This window comes from Pongo pygmaeus, chromosome 1 (genome assembly GCF_028885625.2).
Source record: "Pongo pygmaeus isolate AG05252 chromosome 1, NHGRI_mPonPyg2-v2.0_pri, whole genome shotgun sequence".
Lineage (NCBI taxonomy): Eukaryota > Metazoa > Chordata > Mammalia > Primates > Hominidae > Pongo > Pongo pygmaeus.
The window spans coordinates 107,043,638-107,070,261 of NC_072373.2; the positions used below are offsets into that span (position 1 = coordinate 107,043,638).

General features: G+C 41.5%; 1 protein-coding gene, 1 long non-coding RNA gene and 1 pseudogene across 2 annotated transcripts in view; 1 reads left to right on the plus strand and 2 right to left on the minus strand.

Moving 5' to 3' along the window:
* LOC129015142 (neuroblastoma breakpoint family member 11-like) overlaps window positions 1-26,624 on the plus strand; it is a 2,260,169-nt gene that overhangs the window by 94,495 nt on the left and 2,139,050 nt on the right.
* On the minus strand, window positions 10,284-12,560 carry LOC129015153 (protein FAM91A1-like; annotated as a pseudogene).
* LOC134739494 (uncharacterized) lies at window positions 18,396-22,076 on the minus strand. The gene is made up of 3 exons (XR_010126188.1): window positions 21,942-22,076; window positions 19,278-19,806; window positions 18,396-18,916 (listed from the first exon to the last, which is right to left on the minus strand). It is a non-coding gene; the product is annotated as an uncharacterized LOC134739494 (long non-coding RNA).

Here is a 26,624-nt window from a genome sequence, read left to right on the forward strand (position 1 = left end):
TTAATAAAAAAAAAAAAGAAATCTTTCAAAGTAAGTAATTGTGGAGGAAAATGTAAAACATGGCAGACTGTGAAGAGCTGGCTGAGTTCTAGGCTAAAATTTGGCTCTCTCTGGGTCTTGGCCTTGCAGGAGGGGTAACGGATCTCAGTGCCTCTCACTGCTAGAAGAAAGTGTAGGTTACCAGTCTGGTGTGCAGACTTATCTAAAGGATCCCCTCCTGTCACCCAGGATATGGGTGAAGTGTCTTCTTAGTCCTTCTTACATGAATCAGCCTTCTAGTCTGGAAGTCTGGTAGGTAAGTTTGAGGCTAATTTGTATGTTTCAAAGCTTCTGAAGAAGATGTCCCACTTTTACATTGGATTGCAAAAGACAAGTCAATGTGTATGAAGAATTTATTTTCAGAAAAAGAAATCCAAAGGAGAGTAAGTTATTTGAAACCTAACAGTCCCATTGGGGTATATTGTTTTTACCTGTTGGTCCTTCAGAAATCTCAAGGATGGGAATTTGGCCTATACAGGAAGATTTTTCCAGATCATGAGTAGACAGCAAACTTTCAAGATCATTCTTTGGCAGAGATTCTACTGAGGTAGGAAAGTAGCAGGACTTATTTTGCGGTTGTGGCCTGGTTGATCAGAGTAGGATCTGGTCCAAACAGGGTGCAGTAAAGAAGCTGACCAAAACCAGCAGATGGAGACAAAAGCTACCTCTAGTTGCCCTCACTGCTCATTAGCATAAAGACACTCCCACCAGTGCCATGACAGTTTATAAATGCCATGTCAACATGCCATGGCAATGGCCAGGAAGTTACCTTATAAGGTTCTGGAAACTCCTCATCCCTTTTTCAGAAAGTTTGGAATAACCCACCTCCTAATTAGCATCTAATTAAAAGTGGGTATAAATACAGCTAGCTAGCAACCCACATACTGCCCATGGGTTAGCCCTGCTCCACAAGAAGCAGTACCAGTTTAACAAAAGTTGCTTTCTTTCACTGCTGGGTTGCCCTTGAATTCTTACCTGGGCAAAGCCAAGAACTCTCCTGGGCTAAGCCTCAATTTTGGGTTTGTCTTTCCTTGCATCATCTGGTGACCACAAAGACAAGACCAGATGGGACGGGACATGACATGACACAGGACACGACAGGACAGTCAAGAACTGTTTAAGGCAGGACACTTGGTTGTGAAAAGTCCCTTACTGTGTTGACTCTGAGATGCCAAAATCACATTGTTCAGTGGCCCCCAACTTGGTTTTTGGGGTTCACCATTGGCTACCCCCTGCAGTTTCAGCATTTGGTGTGGGGACCCTTACTGGGTGATACTTGGATACTCTGGGTTTTTGGCATTTTGTTGTGGTGTGAGTTCTACTATCACTGTTGGCCTCTCCCTGGATGCTCTGTTGTTTTCAGCATTGACATGCCCTATAGGATTGTGGATTAGAGCCCCTCCCCTGGGGGAGTGTTGATGTCATCTTCTCTGCCCTTAAATTAAAAGATTGCAATTTTCCATAACAGCCAGTTGTGGGCCCCTTCCTATGTGACCTTGCTCAAGCCCATATTGAACTCTTGGTCACAGGAACCAGGGGTTCCTGGACCCCTGACCCAAGTGACAACTACCCATAGTGGCAGACAAGCAGCAGCCACCCAAACATTTTGCCCAAATATTTTTCTTCAGTCTCTGTGGCTGCTGGATAGATTTTCTGGCATCTCAGCGAACAACACAGTTCATGCCTTCCCTTCCTCCCTTCCGTGATCACCTTGTTTCTTTTAACCCCTCTTTGCCCAAACTAAAATGCTTTCTTCACTCTCTGTGGAATTCAGACCCATCATTTTACTTCGCATTCATATTTCATAATCTACTTTCATAACACTTTGCTAACTGTACTTACATCTTCTCTGCAGGAAGTGGGAATTTGAAAGGGAAAGTAACTGAGCTTTTGCTAGACTTAGAAAAACTTCTGGGTGTAGTAGAGATCCTTGTTAGATATGGGAACAATGGCAAGTATCCCAAAGGACTCCCCACTAGGGTGTCTTTAAGGTAAGTGGAGCAAATTCAAATTAGATGGGTCAAAGAAAAAGAAACATATTTTCTTGGGAGAAGAAATTTGGCCTGAAACTGGTTCCTTACATTATAATACTATTTTACAATTGGACTTACTCAGTAAAAAGGAAGGAAAGTGGAGAGAAGTTCCTTATGTACAGGCTTCTATGGCCCCCTACCAGGATTCTGACTTAAGAGTCAACTGCAGGATGTGTCTGGCTCATGTTACTTCCAGGCACCAAGAAACTGCGTGGGATATCCTCGATCCTCCCTTCCTAGCAGCAGCCTCTGGAAGGCCCATGCCCTCCCCAGGGTCTTCTCAGTCCCCCAGTTCTGAGAGGAGTCCTGCCAGTTCTCCAGTGCGGGATTCCACCCCAATGTCATCAGGAACCCCTCCCTTTTATTTAACTAGCTCCAGCCTATATCCCCCACTGCCCAAGGAAGTAAGCCCATCCAGAACCACCAGGAGTGGAGCTCTATATCAGCCCCTGAAATTGAACCTGTGTCCATTGCGGGAGGTAGCTAGCAGAGACAGGGGAACAATCAGAGTATATGTACCATTTCCTATGTCCAAATTGGCTTTGTTCAAGGAGAAATTTGGCTGGTTTTTGAAGGATCCAGGGAAGTTTATAGAGGAGTTTTTTAGGTTGATCATGTCCTTTGATTTAACTTGGCACAACTTGCAAATATCATTGTCCACTTGCTGTGCTATAGAGGAGAAGTGAGGGATTCTGGGTACTGGCCTGTGAATATGCAGATAGAGTATCTGCTCATATCCAAGGCCATGCCATTTATGTAGGGGGAGATGCAGTTCCACATAGAGACCCTCAGTGAGATTACCAGAAGGGTTCCCAAGAACTTGAACAAGAAATTACATGCTAACTTGTTTAATAGAAAGTATGAAAAGGTGTGTGATTAAGCCAGTTAATTATGACAAGGATAGAGAAGTAACTCAGTGGAAGGATGAAAATCCCACTCTGTTTTAGGGCTGCTTGGTTGAGGCACTCAGGAAATATATTAATGTAGACCCAGACACCCCGGAAGGGCAGGCTCTTCTGGGCATGCATTTTATTACTCAATCTACCCTTGACATTAGGAGGAAGTTACAAAAGGCAGGAATGGGACCCCAAACTCCATGAGCCAACTCTTAAACATGACCTTTGGAGTTTACAACAATAGGGACAGGGCAGAGGAAGAGGAGAAAACCAAAAGAAATTGCCAAAAAGTGCAATTGTTAGCAGCTGCTTTCAGCCTCCTACTGCTTTTGAGCTGTCCATCCTGAGAAAGTGTTGCAAGAGTGGCTTTGGGATGTCCAGACAAAAGCCAGCTCATCATCCTCTGGGCCAGAATCAGTGTGCCTTCTGTAAGCAAGAGGGCCAGTGGAGGAAAGACTGCCTCAGTCTCCAAAGGGAGTCTGAGCTCCCCAGATGCCTAATGGCTAAGAGAACAGAGGACTGACAGGGCCCAAGGTTCCCTACAGCTTCCACCAGACAACTTACCATCTCTACAGAAGAGCCTCAGGTAATTCTTGACATGGTGAGTAAAAATATTGAGTTATTGGATATGGGAGCCACCTTCTCAGTTCTGATCTAGTCCTTGGGGCCACTGTCTTCCCACTCCTATACTGTAATGAAGATTGATGACCAGCTAAACCTAGGAGATTCACCCATTCCTTCAGTTGCACTGTGGGGAACCATATGTTTTCCCACAGATTTTTGCTTATTCTTGAGTGCCTTACTCCTTTACTGGGAAGAGACTTACTTTCCCAATAACAGGCTGCAGTTCAATTTGGAGCACCTCAAGAGAAGGCCACAAGCTGCAAAGGGACACCTCTCCTAGCTCTAAGTTCATGTCTTAACACAGATAAAGAAAAGATGTTCCTTCCACCGCATATTACTTCTCAAGTAGACCTGTCTGCTTGTGACATAGAAGTTCCTGGAAGAACTGTAAATGTTCTCTCAGTCCAGGTTATTTTGAAACCCAGTGTTAATTATCTATGGGAAAAACAATATCCTTTTAGGTGTGGTGGCTCATGCCTGTAATCTCAGCACTTTTGGAGGCCAAGGCAGGCATATCACTTGAAGCCAGGAGTTTGAGACCAGCCTGGCCAAAAAGGCAAAACCTCATCTCTACTAAAAACACAAAAATTAGTTAGGTATGGTGGTGCACATCTGTAATCCCAACTACTCAGAAGGCTGTGGCAGGAGAATTGCTTGAACCCAGAAGGCAGATGTTGCAGTGAGCCTCGCACCGCTGCACTCCAGCCTGGATGACAGAGCAAGACTCTGTCTCAAAAAAAAACAAAAACAAAAGTATCCAGTATCCTTTTAGACCTTAGGCTCTGAGGGGCGTCTATCCCCTGATAATGAAGTATGGATTATTACAATCCTGTCAGTTCCAATGTAACACCCCCATTTTTCCTGTTAATAAGCCAAACGGGGAATATAGATTTGTTCAGGCTCTTAGGGCAGTTAATGAGGCAGTAGTTCCAGTCACCCAATAGTTCCTAATCTTTATACAATAATAACTCAAGACCCTGAAGATGCTCATTGGTTCATAGTATTCAATTTAAAAGATGTTTTCTTTAACAAACCTTTACACCTAGACACCCAATACATTTTTGCATTTGAATGGACTAATCCAGACACTCATGCTGCATCTCAGCTTACCTGGACTGTCCTGTCCCCAAGGTTTTAGGACAGTCCCCATTGGTTTGGCAATGCATTGGCAAAAGAGGTAAGGGAACTACAGTTAATTAATGGATCCCTCTTACCATATGTGTATCACCTATTAATTTCCAACCCTACTAGGGGACGACTCTGAGAAACATACAATTTAAGTCCTTAATTTTGTAACAAAACAAGGGTATCAGGTATCCCCCCAAAGGCCCAAATTTCTGTTCAAAGGGTCACATATTTGGGACACATGCTCACTCCTGGGACCAGGATCGTGACCCAGGGATGAAAAGAGACCATCCTGGCACTCCAGGTCCCTCAAATTAAGAAGCCTTTTTGAGAATAGCTGGATTCTGCTGGGTTTGGATTCCCAGGTTTGGGCTCAGAGCAAAACCACTCTATGAACCTCGAAAAGGGAGTGGTCACAAGCCTTTGAATTGGAATGGAACCTGTCAAAAGGCTTTCTTAGCCTTAAAAGAAAAGCCAGGGACAGGCCCTGCTTCAGGACTCTTGAACTTAGAAAAACCTTTCACCCTCTATGTGGATGAATAACAAGGGACAGCTTTGGATGTTCTAACTTGAAAGCTCTGGAATTACCTTAGACCAGTGGCTTATTTCTCTAAACAGCTAGACCAGGTGGCAGCTGGGTGACCAGGAAGCTTGAGATCTGTGGCTACCACCACTCTATTGGTAGAAGAAGCCAGTAAGTTTACCTTGGGATGACAAGTAGATGCCATACCACTCCCACCCCCTGCCACCCCATGAAGTACAGTACAGAGGGTCGTAGAGGCAAACATACACCAATGGCTAACAGGGGGCCAGTCACTTAAATATCAGGATCTTCTGCTTGACACCCCAGATGTTACCCTTAAAATATGCTGATTTTTAAACTCTGCTACTCTGTTGCTGGACCTCACATCCCAAGAAACAGATTCCCAACTCATTGACTCCTGGGTGGAAACCATGGAAAAGATCTACTCTAGAAGGCCCAACCTTGAAGACAAGCCCTTGTCTAATCTCAGTGTTGAGTGGTTTAGAGATGGAAATAGCTTTATTCATGAGGGAGTGAGAAAAGAAGGTTAGCTAACAAGAAGTCATTGAGACCAAGAGCTTACCTTCTCAGACTTCTGCTCAAAAAGCAGAATTAGCTGCTCTAATTTGGGCCTTCCAACTGTGAAAAGACTTAAGGCTGGGTGCGGTGGCTCACACCTGTAATCCCAGCACTTTGGCAGGCTGAGGTGGGTGGATCACCTGAGGTTGGGAGTTCGAGACCAGCCTGGCCAATATGGTGAAACCCCGTCTCTACTAAAAATACAAAAATTATCCAGGTATGGTGGTGGGTGCCTGTAATCCCAGCTACATGGGAGGCTGGGACATGAGAATCACTTGAACCTGAGAGGCAGAGTTTGCAGTGAGCCGAGATCATGCCATGCACTCCAGCCTGGGCAACAGAGCAAGACACTGCTTCAAAAAAAGAAAAAAACAAAAAACAAAAAACAAAAAAATACCCCTCAAGAGTCAATGTGTTTACTGACTCTAAATATGGGTTCCTGGTGCTTCATGCTCATGCAGCCATAGGGAAGGAAAGGGGAATATCATGAGCCAAGGGATCCCCCATACAACTTTACTCAGATCTTGGAAATTTTAGATGCTGTCCAACTCCCAAAGAAATAACAAGTATTCACTGCAGGGGACACCAGAAGGGAGACACTTTTCTTATTAGAGGAAATTCCCTAGTGGAAAGAACAGCTAAGGCCACAGCTAAGGAAACCCTGGTATTTCAGGCTGCTGCGCTACTACCAGGTATTCCACCCATGTCAGTGGCACCATACTATACCCGAAGGAAATTAAAGGGACTGAGTAAAAGATTTACAGTAAGACCCCTCTGGATGGTTGCCAGAAAAGAACAAACTCTATTCCTGAGGCTGACAAATGGGAAATAATTAAATATTTTCATGATTCCTCACATTTGGGACAAGATTTTCTATTCAAATTCGTTTCCTAAATATTCTTGAGGAAGGGACTGTTCCAAACTATAAAAAGGGTTACCACTCAGGAAGCCACCCCATACCCCGATCCCTGCTTAAACCTGTACAACCGCAAGGAACATACCATGGCGAAGACTGGCAGACAGATTTAACACAGATGTCACCTTACAGGGGACTACAATATTTTCTAGTATTTATAGACACTTTCACCAGGTGGATAGAAGCTTTCTCCACAAGGACAGGAAAAGTACTGGAAGTGTCTAAATTCTTACTTAAAGAAATTATCCCAAGATTTGGATTACCAAAAGGTTTGCAAGGTGATAACTGACCTCCCTTCCCAGCTAAGGTGACCCAATGAGGTAATGCCTCAGCCTTAGGCATGACCTATCTTCACTCTTCATGGAGATCTCAATCTTCAGATAACATAGAGAGCCAGTCGTGACATTAGCAAAACTCTTTCAGGGGACCTCAGAGGCCTGAGTTTTTCTCCTACTCATTGCCCTTTTGCATGTGAGGATGGCTCCAAAGGGAACTTTAAAGCTTAGTCCATTTGAAATGACTTATGGAAGGCCCCCCTCCCCTTTTTTTTTTAACTTGATCAACACCACAGTTTATTTGTAAACATGTCATATGTGTCAATAATCAAATTGACAACACTTTATAGATTTCATTGTATAATATCAACATCCTAACAGAAAATGATCTACCGTACTCATTTACAGTTTGGTATTTTAAAATCCTTAAATACAAATTGTATTTGAAACACTGAACACAAAAAAGAAACATGAATGGCAAAGAAAACTGAAAACATCAAGTAAAAGAAACCAGTATTCTGCCCCCTCCCAAAAATATAAAATCATCTGATTACATAACTTAAAAAAGAAATAAAAGAAATCAGATGATCACATTTTTTAATGATATAAAGTTGCATTTCTTCAAACCCATTTTAGATGTGAAATTGTACCATATTAAATTCTTTTTTTTTTTTTTGAGATGGAGTCTCGCTCTGTCACCCAGGCTGGAGTGCAGTGGCACAATCTCGGCTCACTGCAAGCTCCACCTCCAAGGTTCACGCCATTCTCCTGCCTCAGCCTCCTGAGTAGCTAGGACTACAGGTGCCTGCCACCACACCCAGCTAATTTTTTGTATTTTTAGTAGAGACGGGGTTTCACCGTGTTAGCCAGGATGGTCTTGATCTCCTGACCTCATGATCTGCCTGCCTCGGCCTCCCAAAGTGCTGGGATTACAGGCGTGAGCCACAGCGCCTGGCCATGTACCATATTAAATTCTATGTCTTTTTTGATATTTGTTCTTTTTTCCTCTTGGTTTCTAAAGAATGTTTAAATTACGTTCAGGAAGTGGGGAAAGAAAGGAAGGAATGTGGTAAAAAGCCAAATGAAATTAACTATTTGGAAAATAATTGGATATAAATTTTTCATGAGGCTTTTTTTGGCAAATAACAAAGCCTGCATTTTAAATTTACCTTTTTGTTGAAATGGATCAATACTTGTAAGATTTAAGAGATTACATGAGTTAATGTATAAGTAAAATGAAGCCAACTTCACAAAGCAAAGCACAAACATCAGCTTTTCACATTTTGCTAAAAGCTCTAAAAATGCACTCTCCCTCCTTAGGAGTATGAGAGGTCTTCAGCTCAGAATCAGATGATTACTCTTGCCTCATTCAACACAAGAAATCAGAAGGAGCCCCATGGTTTTTCAGTACTTTCCCTAAGATTCATGATCACTATTAGGTTCTATTTCCTCCTCTTTTATCTCTCAAAAGAAATATAGCAGCAAATCACTCCCATATTTTAAGCTTTAAATCCACCAACAACTGGTATCACTGCCAAAAACTACGAATGTTGAATTCTTTATTAGTGTACATGTCATTACAGTTGGTTTAGACGGTTAATATAGGAATAAATAAAATAACTACAGTTCATTCAAACAAAGGAAATTAAAATGAGATTAAAGAGCCCTGATTTAAAAAAAAAAATACAACTTTCAGCGGAAAAACTGTAAAAGTTACATACATACATACCTAATGGCACTAGGAATGTACAATATCTATTACTGGAAAAAATAAGTGAGTGACTCACAATCATAAGAAATTATTTAATATTAGTATTTTTTCTTCCATAGACAAACATAACATACACATGGTTTCTACCTTCTATAAGACAAAGTAGAAAACTAACCATTACTGCATTTACCTCAAACACAGCACTAACTGTGCCACAGATAACATGGTCCAAAATATTCAATTCTATAGATAGGCTATGGTAGTGGATGTATGGTTAAGTTTTAGGAAATGTGTGGTTAAGTTTTAGAAGTAGGTATGTTAAATACATAAATATCTATAAATAACAAAAAGTTGTCAGCAAAAACGCTTAGGTTATAACATTCCCAAGCTTTCTAACATTTTAAGTGTTTTAGATCTATGTTGTCTGACCAGTTTGTTTGGTTACAGTTTTAAACTAGCAAACCATTACCATATAAGAGGAGCTAAACTAAACTGTAACACTATACAAACTTCCCAAGGAAGGTAACTTGAAAAGTCTAAAAAGTGATTCCAATTATTCTAATTAACATTTGAGATGCTAAAAGAAACAATGACTCAAGAAATGCTTTGAAGTAATTCCATTTTTCTTTATCATTTTCTAAAAAAAATTCACATAAATTTAAGATCCAGATTGCTTAAGAGTATGTCTTCAAAGTAGGTTTATCACTAAAGCATTCTGATCCAAAGACATAGTCTTAATGCTTCTAATATGTAATTCTAACCTAAAATCACAATCCTTGGTTTGAAAACATCAAAGCTAAGAAACAAAAAAATAAATCAGGGTGAAATTGTGCAGCATCTATAGCTACAAGAGTGGAAAATAAATTCTATTTTATCCATAAAGACTCTATGAAAATATAAAGCCTGAAGTCAGTGACAACAGAAGTCCACATATAAATGGTGTTTAACAATAGAAAGTTTTCTAAAGCTTCTCATGAGATGTCAATGAATAGTCATAATCTGAGTTAAGACCTTATAAATCAAGGTTAAGTTATACATATCTATGCTGATTTACATACCTTCTACAATGTCCAACTGACATACATAATTTAGACACCCATAGGAATTCATAATGCCCTATCATATCATCTCTCAATACTGGATGTTTATTGCTTTATAGTTTTACTACTTTAAGTACCAAGACACCTTTTCAGAGGAAGAGTTCCATCTCTTCCCTTGATCCCCAAAAATATAGGTAACAAAATATAAAATTAAACAAGATTTATGTTTGATAAACTAACATATAAAATTACCATTGCAATTTTCATAGTGATTGCTTATAAACATAACAGTCATCATAAAACCTATGAAGTATATACTTAGTTTTATAAAAGAAATGTAGATTGTCTCAAGGTAAAAAATACAGTGCTGGCTGCTAAAAAGCACGTTGTTGCAATAAGATGTGCAATAATGAGCAAAACTTCAGAAAACATGAATATCTTCCCCAAACTTTTAATATTAGTTAAGCAAGAATTGCTCCACAGCAGCAGGATGCTTTTTAGTGGCTGACACTATAAAGCTAACGTTAAGAAAGAAAAAAGGCAGAAAGTGTGAACAACAAATGGTGTAACCAAATTATTGCAAATGGAGATTAGCAATAAGAAGTGAGGAAGGTGACCATCTACTCCCTTCTGATAAGACACCATCTTTAAATATTAAGTTTTTTGCAGAAAGTGGAGCACCCATGTCAGCATACGATGACTGTGAAAGCAAACTTGAAACACTGGGTTCTGTGTGAATATCCAATGTTGAAGCACCTTCCTGGAATGAGTGAACAAAGTTAAGGACTTGCAGAGAGAGTTTTCTACTGGAATGTAAGAGGTTTTGAAGCCTCTCATTTCTGCAAAGGCCATGTGTAGCAATTTTCCTACAAACTTTCCAGTTTAGTTTGGAACTGAACAGTGGAATTCCAAAGCACAGCTCGAGAGGAACCCAATCTGCTTCTGTTGTGGCACCAGAGGTTTGCTTTGTTGCTGAATCTATAGCTGCTTCCTCAATGACCATTTCAAATGACTCTGTACTCCCATTTACATCTGAGCCAGAAGCCAAATCAGGTTCTCCTCTCTCATCAGAAGCATCACTGAGTTTTCCATTTGCAAGTTGGCTGGAAGCATTCAACATGATGACATTTCCGCAGAGATGTTGTAAGTCCACTGTTCCTTAGTATCTGCAATGCTTTATGAACACCCATATTGACATGAGTGAACTCTCCTTGTAGTTCTGTTTCATCAAATGGAAATGGGACATGGACAGTTTCTCCTACCCCATGCAGACCATGCCCCTGAATTAAAACTGCAGAATGTGTTAAAGCATCATTCAACATCGTGAGCACATTTGAGGTAGGAACTACTCCAGGATCATGACCCCAAGGTGTTATTAGCAATCAATCATAACTCTGAAATATATCTGGCAGTTTTTGAAGTCTTGTACCTTTGGACAATAAAAGGGATGGTGGTCCTTGTCCAATGATATGATAAATGTACAGTTTAAACCAGACAGAGCTGACTTCTGGGATAGCTGGTCCAATATGCTGAGGGGTGCAGCTGCTGACAGGCTGGATTTCATTGGTGAGAGGAGCCATGGAAACAAGCCGTGTGTAATTTTTGTTTAGAACTCTGCTGCAAGTTGCAGGGTCCAGACCAAGAAGGCTTTCACAGTATAAGAGATCCAGAGGAAAACCATAACTGGGTAGGTCTGGCTGTGCAGTTTGCACAACTAGATCTTTATTGTGATGCAGAAACAGTATTGTGTTTCTCAGAGTAAGTGCATGATCAAAATATCTCTGTGCTTCTCCTTCACCAGTGCTCTGAACTGGTGAAAGATATCCCATCATTAAGAAGGCAGTAAGAGTGAGTCAAACAGGAATGTGATGCGTTTCGTGTGTCCTGTAGACAGACTCAGCCTGCTTACACTGGCTGTGTCAGCTGGATCTTCTTGACTATTTGTATCAGTATCAGTTGCCGATGAAGCTTCTTGTACAGGACTGCTACTTTCCCCTTCATCCCCTGACAAGAGCATCTTCTGTGGATCTAAGGTCTTCTTTAATCTGTTTACAGATGGAACATTCTTCCATGATGAATGAAGTTGATCCAAATTTATTGCTTGACCCTTCTTATGGGCAAAGCCCAATCAGCAATACATTGAAACAGCATTCTTAACCAGGGATAAGTCAATCTCAAGGACATTTGCAAGCTCTGCCACATTTATGTGCTCATCTATTGAAACAAATATAGAGTAGAGTTTCAAAATAATCACCTTGCACTCGATTCATTGCAAAACCTTCAAGAGGTGGAACTGCTATACAACTGTCATCAGATATTGGTACATCCAGATAAATAAATCCTTTGTTATACAAACTATTTACTATATGGTAATCCAGTGATCCAGAGAGTTGAGGGCCTGAATTGATGATCTTATCAATAGCACATTTCTCAGGCAAAGTGCATATCTTGATGTCATCTTCTGTGATATGTCCAGCCTGCACCACCCACCACGCCTCTATGGCAATTTCCACTGGCTTTATTGGTAGAAGATCACGGGCTGTTTTTCTTCTGAAGAATTTTTTTGATGATCTACACTGATTCATAAGATCAATGTACTGGTTTCTTCCTATGCCAAGAAGCCTTAGACAGTCAGCAGCAGTAAAATTGGGCAATGAATCATAACTTTTCTCACTGTTCATAATATTCTCCATAATCCCAGTATAATATGAAAATGGTGTTATCCTCAAGCCCTTCACCATAATATCCGATAGATGGTAAGGGTACAGCATGAGATGATCTCAGCTGTACTTTAGCATTTCCTCATAATATCTGCATTCATCTTTCTTGACATGTTTAACTAAGTTATTTCTGTATCATAACTGATTGCAGATACTGTACAGGACAAACTGCTTTTCATATTCTTTCTGTGCATTTCCAAGACGACTGGGATTTTCTTCCTCCTCTGCCACCCTGAACAGCAAGACCAATAATTCCTGTATTTCCTCCTCTTCAGCCTACTTGTGAAGACAAGGATGAAGACCTCCATGATGAGCCATCTCCACTTAATGACTGCCTCACGTTGGCCGGCAACTTGTTCCAGGGGTAGTTGTGCTGGATGTGGAACTCCACGTCTGTGTTCATGATGTCGCGGCCAGGGCCGGCGGCAAGGGCCGTGACCGCGACCCACAATACGCCTCCCGCCTGCCCATCCGTAGCCAGTCAGAGGAGCACCGCGGGAGGCCCAGCGCCTCACACTGCAGAAGGCCCGGGCTGCCCCATGGCCTGAGCTCCCAACAGTTCAGCACGGCCTGGGTCAACCGAGCACTAGAGCACCAGCGATGGGAGGCTGGGTCGCCTGAGCAGCAACGAAGGCCCTTTTTAACTTTAAAGCTTCTGTTATATGAAGAGACACATAGATTATCAACTTAGGCCAGGTTCACAAGGCCCTTCAATCAATGGAAATGAAACGTAACCTCCTCCCACAAGGAAAAGGATTAACTCCCCCATTCAACCAGGAGACTTAGTCTTACTAAAAACTTAGAAAGAAGGATCCCCCCAAGAATCAATTACAACCAAAATGGAAAGGGCCCCTATCAGGCATTATTAAGCACATCCACTGCTGTTAAACTTCAAAGTTATTTTATTTTTTTTTTTAGATGAAGTCGTGCTCTGTCCCCCAGGCTGGAGTGCAATGGCTCGATCTCGGCTCACTGCAACCTCCACCTTCTGGATTCAGGCAATCCTCCTGCCTCAGCCTCCTGAGTAGCTGGGATTACAAGCACATGCCACCATGCACAGCTAAATTTTTTTTTTTTTTTTTTTTGTATTTTTAGTAAAGACGAGATTTCACCATGTTGGCCAAGCTGGTCTCGAACTCCTGACCTTGTGAAATGCCCACCTCAGCCTCCCAAAGTGCTGGGATTACAGGCATGAGACACTGTGCTCAGCCTCAAAGATTCTTATGAGTCTTCACAGGTGCCAGAGGAAGATGCCATGACCTACGCTTGCAAACTCCCAGAACTTGCAGACTCCCAAAACTTAAAGCTATTGTTTTGCAAATGCACAGGTAAGTATTAATACCAAGATGCTGTGAATGAACATGAAAGCTTTTCTCTTACTCCTAATTATAATGTTTTCTCTCTTACCGCTATGCCCTGCTGATGGAATTTAATGAAGGAATCTCTACCAGCAGACACATGGTTTTTACCCTTCCTAGGACCTTTAACTGATATCTTGTTATTACTAATCTTTGCTCCTTGCTGGTTTAACCTCCTTATAAAGTTTGTGTCTTCTAGATTATAATAAATCCATGTAAAGATGATGCTGGCACAAGGCTTTCAACCCATCCCCTCTTCTGACCCAGAAAATAAAGACATCCTGCCTTTGGGCCTTTTAGAACAGGTGTCCAGAGATTTTACTTCTCCTATGCTAGGCAGGGTCTATGCCTATAACATCAGCTAGAAGCAGTTACTGAAGATGAACCTCCACCCTTCTGCAAGCCCCTTAAGATTAAGGAGGAGTATATAATCTCTGATGGGGAAATGAGGTAGGAGACCAGAAGGACTTATTTTCCAGTCACAACCCCATTGAACAGAGCAGGATTTGGTCAAAACAGGGCGCAGTGGAGAAGCCTGCTGAAACCAGCAGATGATGATGAAAGTGACCTGTAGTTGCCCTCACTGCTTATGAGCATAAAGACACTACCACTGGGACCATGGCCAGTTTACAAATGTCATGGCAACACACATTGGCAATGGCCTTGAAGTTACTTTCTATGGTTCTGGAAAATCCCTGCCCCTTTTCCAGAAAGTTCTGAATAACCTACCTCTTAATTGGCATGTAATTAAAAGTGGGTCTAAATACAACTAGCTAGCAGCCCACAGGCACCAACTTTGGGCACACTGCCTATGGGTTAGCCCTATTCTGCAAGAAGCAGCAGCAGTTCAATAAAAGTTGCTTTCTCTCACCAGTGGCTTATCCTTGAATTCTTTACTTGGCAAAGCCAAGGAGACTACAGTCTGGGAGAAATTTCCCAGGCTACAAACCAGTTTTGGGGCTCGCCTGCCCTGCATCACTATCATTGTTTCCTTGGGTTTCCCAGGAGTGTACATGTTTGAGGCTGCTGCCCTGCTTATAGATCTGTTTCCCTGCAAGGAAACAGGAATATCTTGCCTGTGGCTTCCAGAGTTGGAGACACATGTAGTTTCACTACTGAGTGCTAACATTTAATTTTGGAATCAAGTGATGCATTCAGACTGGTTGCTATCATTCTGTGGTATACATGGAGTGAACACATTTGTGATCGAGATTCCTGCTTTTAGCTGGAGCAAGAAAGTTTTATAATTGTGATTTGTACAAAAAAATTATAGGCAAGAGAATGTGTGTAAAATAAACTTTATTGTCAGAGGTTTCTAAATGCTCATCCTTCAGGGAAAATGGACATATGCTGAAGAGCTGATGAACAGTCTGCAGCAGTGTTATTCTAACTTAATCTTGATTCCGAGTCCTTGCCATTTTCCTCTAGCTGCTGTTGACTCCAGTTACACATAGGATGGGGGAAAGGGGATTATCTATGAATCTAGGCATCACTATCTCTTGGGCAGTTATCACATTTGCAGGCTGAAGGGATGTGATTTCTACAATCAAACTATCCATTTAGAATACAAATCTGAAGTGGCTGTAAAATTTGCTTCTCAGAGATGGAGCTTTCAGATTTGGACTTTCAACTGTTCTGTTGTTTTAGTTTTTGTCATCAACTGGGGAACTGTTTGTGACTAAGATTTGTTAAAAGTAGAGAAGAGCTTTTCATAGTTCCAACATTAGTTGTTACCTGAAACAAACACACACACACACACACAATGAAACAATAATCTTTGGTGAGGTCTTGCTGATACCTAACTGAGGCTGGAGTGAGAGCTAAGTGGTGATACAGGCCAGGTGCAAACTGAGTGCAGCTAAGTGGATAATCTCTGGTGGTGAACTCCAGTCTAGAAGAAGATAGTAATAATAGATGGAAAAGAAAGTCTCCTGAAATGAACTAGCTGGCCTGCGGTGTAGGACACAGGAACCCAGCCACCTTATGATTCTAAAATCCTTGCTCAAAGCCACTGCAGATGAGTTAGCTAGGTCTCTACCACCTCCACAGCATCAACTGACTCTCCATAATACTCCTGTGGGGAGAAATAAAGATCTTTCACACCTCCCAGGAAGGGACTTGCTTAGCCCCAAATGTGCACATTCAGAAATAGCTTGTCATAAGAAAGAGAGGATAGTTTGCAGAGAAATAACCCTCCTAAGTCCATATCCTATTCCTTTTAAATAAGAGAGTGGTGCCAGGGGAAGAGCCCTAGAATGTCAAAGCCAACAGGGTGCTCAGATACCACCCAAGTACAGTTCCATCTTTGGCCATAAGGAGACAATGGTGTCAAGAGGCTAAGGCCATATGATCTGTAGTTGAAAAACCTGGGATGAAAATCAAGGCCTCAAAACTTTTCCACTACATCACAGAGTTTAGGAGCAGTTAGAGGGAATGCTTCAATCTGGAGAACACTAACAGGCTCTAGAGATTATTGGGTCATGGTGGCTGGGACAGAAATAAGGATTCATAGAAAGATGTTTATAGTCAATGTTCTTTTACAGTTAATGTTCTTTTGGGATTTTGCTTAATAAAAAGGCTGAGCAAAAGTGAAAAAATTTTTTTTCTTTTTTTCTTTCTTTCTTTCTTTTTTTTTTTTTTTGAGACAGTTTCCCTCTTCTTGCCCAGGCTGGAGTGCAATGGTGCAATCTCAGCTCACCACAAACTCCACCCCCAGGGTTCAAGCAATTCTCCTGCCCCAGCCTCCCAAGTACCTGTCATTACAGGCATGCACCACCACACCCAGCTAATTTTTTTTTTTTTTTTCTTAGTAAAGACGGGGTTCCTCCTTGTTGGTCATGCTGGTCTCAAACTCCCGACCTCAGGTGATCCTCCCAAAATGCTGGGATTACAGGTCAAGCCACCACACCTGGCCAAAAGTAAAAATTTTCTAATTGCAATTCTGAACAACTTATGGGTTGTCAAATCAATATAGTGGACTACTTACTACTACAGGCTTTATTTAAATACTAGGTAGGGTGGATTACACATAGTAAAAGATTTTTTTAAACTGATCACAAAGAATTGTATATTTCTCACTGCATCTTGTGGTCAGAAAAGTTTGAGAAACTGCTCTACATAGACAAATTATAGGTTCAATCTATCCATCTACCTCTTTTTCTCTTCTCTTTTTTCCATGCTATGCAAACAAAGCCATGGAGAGAGGAAGGCAAATTCCATCAATGGGTGGCGTTAAGCCTTTTCAATGAGGTAGCTGCACATTTGGGACACTTCTATGCTGGTGACTTGATATTCTAGTAGATAGATGGTCCTTTTCATCTCTAGCCACATGTGAAAATTACTTGGGAGCTTTTTAAGACTACTAGTGGCTTCCACCCACCTGGAAGCGTTTAAATCAGAATCTGTATGTGTAGAGTCCAGGCACTTCTGTTAGTTAAAACCTCACCAGGCTTTATAATATGACAGGATGGTTTAAAGCTACGGAGTAGACCCACCCTATTTCCCACCATTCTCTTTCTTTCTCTTTCACCATAGGCTTCTTTCCCATGAGAAAGTAAAGAGTTTAGTCTCTCTTTTCAAAGTCCGAAGTAAATCACTATCTTTCTCAATTGGACTTCCAAGGCAAAGATTTCTTTCCATTTATCTATCTGGATTTTTACAAAGTTGGCCTCTGGATTCCCTTTTCCCAAAGCTAATTCACCACAAGGCACCCCTCAAGTAAAGGAGCTGGACTGTCATACACCTGCACCTGTCAATCATGGGTAAACATTTTGCAGGCAGGGTTGCTGGGTGCTGTGGGATTGACAGAAACTCCCAGGTATTGCCAGCTCTGAGCCTCAGACAAGCTTGTGACTAAGTGACTCCAGTAGTCTGAAGACAGTCCTTACTCAGAAGGGTCTTTGGAAGCAAAAGCAAACATAGGCATGAGAGGGTAAAAAAAAAAATTCCACGTGATCTTGGCTTATACCTAACAGAACTTGTGCAAGAATGGATATTACGGTGGGTATTGTACACAGCAGAGCTTAGTAAATACCAAGTCTGGAGTTTAAGGGATAGACTGAAGAGATTTTGCAGGTTTGTAAACATTTTTGCCAATTTGAACATACTTTTGTTTGCGTTTGGTTTTTCTCCTCAGTGGTAAGAGCTAGGCACAATAAGGTAGGTAGGATATTATAGTTTCAATCAATAAATTTGTATTTTGCCAAGGACCAAGATGAACTATGACGATTTCAATTTTTTAGTACTTTATTTTCGTTGGTTTGAAAATTAGGACTTTTGCTCTTTTTTTGGCTTATGGCACCTTTTTCGTTTTCACAGTTTCTCAAAGACCAGTAACTTAGAATCTAAGTTATGATTGCTTATTCTGTCAGTACTCTAGGGGAAAGTTGATTTACTCTTGACAAAATGTATTCAATTAAAATAATTGTTTTCTTTCTTCTTTCTTTTTTTTTTTTTTTTTCTTGAGATGGAGTCTTGCTCTGTCACCCAGGCTAGAGTGCAGTGGCGCAATCTTGGGTCACTGCAACCTCCACCTCCTGGAATGAAATAATTCTCCTGCCTCAGCCTCCCAAGTAGCTGGGAATACAGGTGCATGCCACCATGCTCAGCTAATTTTTGTATTTTTAGTAGAGATGGGGTTTCACCATGTTGCTCTCTTAAATCTTTTCACCTTTTAAGTTTGTCCTTCTCTTCTCTAATTTGCAATAGTGGAGTGTGGCTTGCACCAAAATACTATATTTCTCAGAGCTACTTATTCCTGGAGCCTGGCAGTCTGGGGGCCTGGAGGGGGTGCGTCTACAAAGCAGCCCTCTCTAAGTTGAGAATAACCATGAGAATTGTGAGTTATAAGGTTTTGAGCAGCTCTGGCTTCTCTGTCCTCTTTTGTTTCTACAGTGGAGTGTGACAAGAGAAGGGATCCATCTGAGAGTGACTTCACATTGTGGCCTTTCACCACTTACCTCTGGAAACTTGATTCAGGCAAGTCAGGGGAGTCTCTGGTATTCTCTGAGAACTCTGTTTTTATTATACAGCTGGACAATGGAATCTATGATATGCCTGTAGAGGTTAGAGGTGCATCCTGTTCCAGGAAATAATTACAATTTAGGCAAGTTATACACGTTTGCTTAAAAGAATGCTTTCTGCACATTTCATGTTCTTCCTCTCTATCTTAACTTAGGGAGAAAACCGTGGGGACTCAGGGCTGGAACTTTAGTGTGATGGGGCAGAACCTTAATTTTCACATGATTCTCAACAAACTCCAGCACATCACATGTATTATCATGTCCAATGGCTGCAATATGAAGGAGGCTTTTCTGCAATAGTTGCTGCTTTGGTATGGGAAGGGACCTGGTTACGGTTCTTCTGGCCCAGCACAATGTTATGAAATGATGGCGTCTGTGTGAGAGCAATCTAAGAGGAGGGGGGTTGGAGAGAACCACCTTGGGGTGGTAGAATGAAGAGTAACCGAGACATAAGGGAAGCTGATGAGGATGGCAGCAGAGGAGACTCTCATTCTGCTACATGAGGTGCTCAGAAGCCTGGGTTCTACTGAATGCCAATCACGTAAGCAGAGAGACAGCAGGCAGTGTACAGCAGCAGACAGAAGACAGCAGACAGCCTAGGAATCACAAGAATGATTTTAGAGGTAGATACTTCTAAGATGGAGGCAAATCTTTAAGCCTGTTTATTTACCTATGAATAGGAATGCTAGTAGCTGCCCTACCTCTCTAGCTGGGACATTTGTAATGAATAAGTGAAGTAAAGTATGTCAAAGTGCTTGAAATCTATAACATTGCCCCAGTCACATGCCTTTAGAAAAATACATATTGCCAGAAGCAGGCCGACTTGGGCCTCTCCTACCATTTTCTTTGTCAAAGCTGCTGAGATGACGTTCCAGCTTTTCTTGCAGGCCATTGTTGATGAAAAGGGTTTACTTCAGGTGCTGCCGCTGGCTCTGGATCTCATCTTCTACAGCCATTCCACCAGGACATGGAATGAGACGGGAAATGAAGAATGCTGATCACTAAAGGGGTAGTCAGGGGCCCCTCATCAAGATCCCTGCCTTTCACCATTCTTTTGCCAACCTCCATCTTCTCATCAGGGAACATAAGGCAACTTTCTTTAAGAGCTTTTAAAGTTTCAAACAAAGCATGGTCAAATGCTAAGCAAACTCCACAGGAATGACTCCCACATGGAGATATGGAAAGTATAAAGCAGGTTGACAGGAGGTGGGAAAACACTGAAGGTTTCTGAGTAGGGCTTTTCTAGCACTAGGAAAGGTATGACCACCTCCTTGAGATGACTTATAGGTACTAGGGAATATCTTCCTCTCTACAAAATATCTCTCCTGAGCATCTTTTTGTTGTTGTTGTCATTGTTTGACAGAGTCTAATTCTGTCACCCAAGTTGGAGTGTGGAGGCACCATCTTGGTTCACTGCAACCTCTGCCTCCCAGGTTCAAAGGATTCTCATGCCTCAGCCTCCTGAGTGGCTGAGACTACAGGTGTGCACCGCTATGCTTGGCTAATTTTTGCATTTTTAGTAGAGACAGGGTTTCAGTATGTTGGCCTGGCTGGTCTCAAACCCCTGACCTCAAGTGATCCACCCACCTAGGCCTCGCAAAGAGCTGGAATTATAGGTGTGAGCCACCGTGCCTGGCCCTGAATGTAAAGACCTTCTTCTGCACCTTATTGTGAAATTGGAAAGAGAAATAAGGATGCCTTTGTCAAAGGATGGTATGAGTCATAAAAGCCACATACTTATACCCAGCACTGACAAAATGACAAGCCTAATATGGTTTATATTACTATGAAAGCTCAATGAGTGAATTAATATAATCTCTTTCTATTGTATAGAAGAGTATATAAAGCATATAGTCCCCTAACAATCCAAACTTTTGCCCCCAAAGTAAAGTCAAACATTCAAGTAAGGGAGAGGAGACATAGGTCAAGGTTTTAATCTATACACACACCAGTGAGGCTACCAAACCAAAGGGCTCTTATACACCTAATGAAGCTACAATGGCTAGCATGGAGTTATTCTGGGAAGAGGGCATGCTGGTGGCATTGCTGTTAGATTCAGCGTTTTCTCCAGCAGATAGCCTTGTTGTTTATTTAGATTGAATTATAACATTGAGACTAAACTAACAGAGATCTTAAAAATACCTTGGTGCTTCACAAAGATTGAGAACCCTGGCTATTTACCAAAGGGTTGCCAAGATCAAAGTCTTGTCTTTATGGAAATCCCCTGATATTCTAGTAGTCAGATGGAACCTTATGGGAAAGCAAGCACCTGAGGGGAGATGGAGACTAGAGCTTGAAACCCAGGAACCATTATAATTGCACCTCCAAACATATGGACAAGCCTGCCAACATTCTTGGAATGGCTAGAACAGCTTGGGAAAACAGTTCAGGAGCTATAATTATCAAGAATATTTCAAGAAGGCTCACATCTGTAATCCCAGCACTTTGGGAGACAGGGGTGGGTGAATTGCTTGAGCTCAGGAGTTTGAGGCCAGCCTGGGCAACAAGGCAAGACCCTGTCTCTCCCAAAAGGCAAAAATATAGCCGGGAGTAGTGGCATGCATCTGTGGTCTTGGCTACTCAGGGAGCTGAGATGGGAGGGTCATTTGGCCCTGGATTGTAGGTTGTGGTGAGCCGAGATAATGCCACTGCACTCCAGTGACATGACCCTGTCTCTCTATATATATGTATTTCAGGAAAGATAAGATGTCCCATTTTAAAGAAGGAGATCTGTTAAACGGATTTGTACATGTGTGGCAATAGTCGCAGAGAGTCTGCATAATCTCTTCACTCTCTCCATTCTGGCCTGCTTTGAGTATACCAGCTTGCAGATGCCAGTTGGGGCCAGAGGGACTGAGGTGAGGACAGGAATAGAGCAAATTACCTGACCCACCAGGGACCTGTACTTGAGACTTGATCCCAGAGCTGTGTTCAGCCTAATCACTGTTTTAAAGTGAATGTTTAGGGCCTGCCTGCAGAGAATAACATCTCTCAGTTGAGACAGAGGTGGTGAGTATTTAGAATGTAGGAGCTACTGAGAGATTGATGGAGCTTTATTTTTCTTATCAAAAGAGAACTCACTGGCTATATCCAGAGCAGAGGGGTATTCCTGTGCATCAAAGATGAAGGCATTGCTGCTGGGAAGCTGGTGGGAGTCATGGCACCTGGAATGAGTCAAATACTGTTCATCTAGTGAGTCCTCCAGGACTTCATCCATTTCTTCCTCCTGGACCTCCCTCCTGAGCCTGGTGGAGTAGGCAAGACAAGGGATTAAACCAAGGCAGCCTGAAACCACAGCTTCATAGCTGGTTCTGATGTGAAGCTCATGGAAGAGGCACCAAAACCAAAGGGACCATCATATCAAAGAGGATGTATACAATCCACTTTTGACTGGGAGTAGAGTGTGACTAGAGTTAGTATAGACGTGAAAACAGCAAGTGATCCGTGCATTGACCTCATAACACACAGATAAGGCAGCAGACTCAACAACTACTCTAAAATACACTCACGGCACACAAGACACACAGAGACCCATGCTATTGGCTTCAAAATGCTGTGTTCAAATTTTATTTAATATGATGTGGAGTCGTCCATTGAATACTGGCTCTTGAGACAATGCAACCTCCCAGGGCTTTTGCAGATTTTAGACCCCTAGCTCTAAATACTTGCTATGGTTTCAATTTAATTTTCAAGGTAAATTTCTGGCCATAAAATATCTGTCAACATAATTCAGGACAACTGTGCAGAAACCAGATAGGTATCTCACTTTGGTTTGTAATCACATAAGTTTTAAAGATACAGAAACCAGGGATCCCTGGTTAGTTTACTTTTTGGTAAGACAGACTAGTTAACTAAGTGTGAGAAATTACTAGGAATTAGGAACCAATACAGGAACTGCAAAGAGAACAGAGAACCATTTTTAAAAGGACACATTGTATAATCAGTCAACAAAAAAAGGAGCAATCAGCAGTTTCTGCTTTTTCTAGATCTGGGACCTTTAACCTCTTGAGTCCTTGCTTCTGGAATCCTCTCTAGATTTTGTCAGTCCATTATCAGCCCCTTCATCATTTAGAGTTACCTGGGAGCCAGTGGCTTTTGTCTGTCTTCATTTTTCTTACCATTGTGATTTTCTGCAAACCAAAATTAGAAAGAGCTAGTCAGAAATTAAGCAGGTCCCATTTCACACATTGCACACATGGGGCCTATATGATCAGGGACATAACACTTTACATGTGTGTTCAGAATGCTCTGTGAGTATTATAGCAGGAGGCCTCAAGTTGTGTCTTTAGAGAAGTGGCCTGGCAGGCTTGCCTGAGCCCACTGGACAGGGTGTTCCTGATGTGATGAATCATCACCATGACATCAGCTGCCTGAAGCAGAGCAAAAAGTTTAAAATGTCTTTTGTTCCCCAGCTCAAAGAATACTTGCCTGGCTGCCCTTTGGACTTCTCCAGTTGTAACCTTCCTTCCTGCTACAGGCTGCTTGCCAGACCATGACTGTTTGTCCCATTGCTACTCACACACAGAACCTGCTCCAGTCTCTGAGAGGATGAATAGCCCTGTCCTACCTCTACTGCAAAACCAGAGGACTGCCCAGGTGCCTTCAAGTCTGTCCCTGTTGCGCTTCCTCAGATGTTCTTGGGGGGAGTTCTTTTTTTTTTCTTCTCAGTTTGTTAGTGATAATTGGGGGTGATTCTATGAAAAATATTCCAGTATAAATCAATTTTTCTAACACCAGCTTCTACTATATACAGTGCCTGAACTAACCCCAAAAGATTTGGACAGTTTATTGGGACCCGAAAATAAATAAATAAATAACCCTGAAAGAGAAATACACTCATGAACATTAAGATACTACTTCAACTGATCTGTACAGCAGCCGTGGAATTATGATTTGACCCACTTTACAAATGAGGAAACAGAAATTCAAGAAGGATCAATCATTTGCACAAAGTTAGTAAATACAGTGCTGAGACTAGAGCCTAGGTAATTCTGATTCTTAGTCCATGGGTCTTCTCATTCTAACAAGTTGCCTTCTGTCATATTGTTCTTTCTGACCACAAAGATGGAATGGAGACTTCTGCTTCTGGCCAATTTGGAGTAATAGGGACCAGATTTGTCCTCTACCTTAAACAACTAAGAAACTGGAAAAAGTATTTTAAACTCTGGCTTCAACATTGGATATAGTGCAGTACAGTACAGTGATCCCTGGGAGAGAGAAAATAAAAGAGGTGAGCCCTATGATTGCTCCAGTTTGCTGCCTGAGATTGTCAACTGCAGAGCAGGGAGGGAGGACCCAGGCAGAGCCTGGTAGTAAGTTTGTAGAAGTCAGGGTGGCTAGACATCACAGGACAGACTAGAGAATAGATTGCTGCACAGACAGAATGCCTAGGATATCTGTCTTCAATCTTCAGCTAAGTACTGATCAGTACATGTATTTGAGGAAATTATGCAAAGCAGGGCAAAGAACTTCCCAAAAGGTATAATCTCTGTAGCTCACACAGAGCTTGCAACACTTGGTGTTTCCATCAGCTAGAGGGAAAATCCCTTTTAAGAGAGGGAGCATTGGTTAGAACAGGAGTCCCAAACCCCCAGCACTGGTCCATGGCCTGTTAGGAATGGGGCTGCACAGCAGGAGGTGAGCAGCCAGCCAGAAAGCATTGTCACCTGAGCTCAGCCTCCTGTCAGATCAGCGATGGCATTAGATTAGAATTGGAGCACAAACCCTATTGTGAACTGTACCTGCCAGGGATCTAGGTTGCACGCTCATTATGAGATATAACTAGTGCCTGATGATCTGAGGTGGAACAGCTTCGTACTGAAACCACCCAACTCCCAACCCCTACCACCCCAACCCCACCTTGTCTGTGGAAAAATTGTCTTTCATGCAACCAGTCCCTGGTGCCAAATCTGTGGGAGATCACTGGCTTAGAATCTTCAAAATAGTGTTGCCCCCAATGTAAACTATGGACTTTGTGTGATAATGACATGTCAATGTAAGTTCATCAACTGTAACAAATGTGCCATTCTGGAGAGAGATGTTGATAGTCTAGGAGGCTATGCATGTGTGGAGGCAGGGGGTATATGGGAACTTTTTGTACTTCCTGCTCAATTTTGCTGTGAATCTGAAACTACTCTAAAACATAAGGTCTATTTTTTTAAAAGTCATATTGCCTCCATAGTGGGAAAAAAATAGCAGTTGACTAATAGCTGCTCTTATCCTGCCTAAAAAAATTTAAAAGCCAGCTTGAAAGGGCGAAAATTGTTTTTAAGTAACTTTATTGTATACCAAAACAAAGCCAAAAGAATTTTAACACAAAATGCAAAAAAGTCCAGTTACATTTTGCAATGTCTATGTAAGTTACAATTTGCAATGTCTAACACCAAATCAAATAATGTTAGGAATGCAGAGAGACAGAAAACTGTAATCCAGGATAAGAAGGGGAAAACAAAATCAATCTACTTAGACTAACTTAGAAGGGACACACCAGGTGAAATTAAAAAACAATAGAAAGGACACAGATGACAGAATCTGTAGACAAGGACATTGAAACAAATATAACTGTATACCTTGTATTAAAGAAGCTAGGCCGGTGTGGTGGCTCATGCTTGTAATCCCAGCACTTTGCCTGGCCAAGGCAGGTGGGTCACCTGAGGTCAGGAGTTCGAGATCAGCCTGGCCAATGTGGTGAAACCCCTGTCTCTCTGAAAAATATGAAAATTAGCTGGGTGTGGAGGCACATGCAAGTAATTCCAGCTACTCAGGAGGCTGAGGCACAGGAATCACTTGAACCCAGGAGGTGAAGGTTGCAGTTAGCCAAAATCTTACCACTGCACTTCAGCCTGGGCAACAGAATGAGACTCTGTCTCAAAAAATAGAATAAAGTAAAATAAAGAAGCTAGAGGAAAATATGAAATGATGAAGAGTTACATAGAAGACCTTTAAAAAAGACATAAATTAAATTTAGATGAAAAATAAAGTTTGACATGAAAATACACTGGATAGGATTAACAGCAGATTAGATGCTGCTAAAGAAAGATTAATCAATTCCAAGACATGGAAATAGAAAGAAACAAAGAGAGAAAAAAAGATACAACAAAAATGAACAGACAATTAGTTAGCTGTGCTAAAATTTCAAAGCAGCTAATATAAATATAACTGGAGTCTTTGAAGGAGAGGATAGAGAGAAAGAATAGAATACACATTATATATATTTGATATATATATGCCAAATATTATATTGTATATGCCATAGATGAGACATATATATCATTATTATTCAAATTTGATTAGAACTATAGACATGTAGAAACTAAATAAAGTATAAACTATAAACATGCAAGAAACTAAATAAAGTAAAACAACATGTAAAAGATAAAACTATACAAGGTCTTATCTTAATCAAACTGCTTCAAACCAGTGATAAATAGAAAATCTCAAAAGCGGCCAGAGAAAAAAGACATATTATGTACAGAGGAACAAAAATAAGAATTATGGCAGACTTCTGGTTTGAAACAATGTAAGCCAGAAGGCAGTGGAATATCACTTTCCAAATACTTTTTTAAAACAAAAACTGTCAACTAGAATCCTACATCCAGTGAAAATATCTTCCAGAAATGAAAGTGAGTTCTTATGCTTATCAAGATGAAGTAATCCACTATACTCTATCTCTCTTACTGATTGAAACTAAGAACTCTCAGGCCAGGCACAGTGGCTCATATCTGTAATCCCAGCAGTTTGGGAGGCCAAAGCAGGTGGATCACT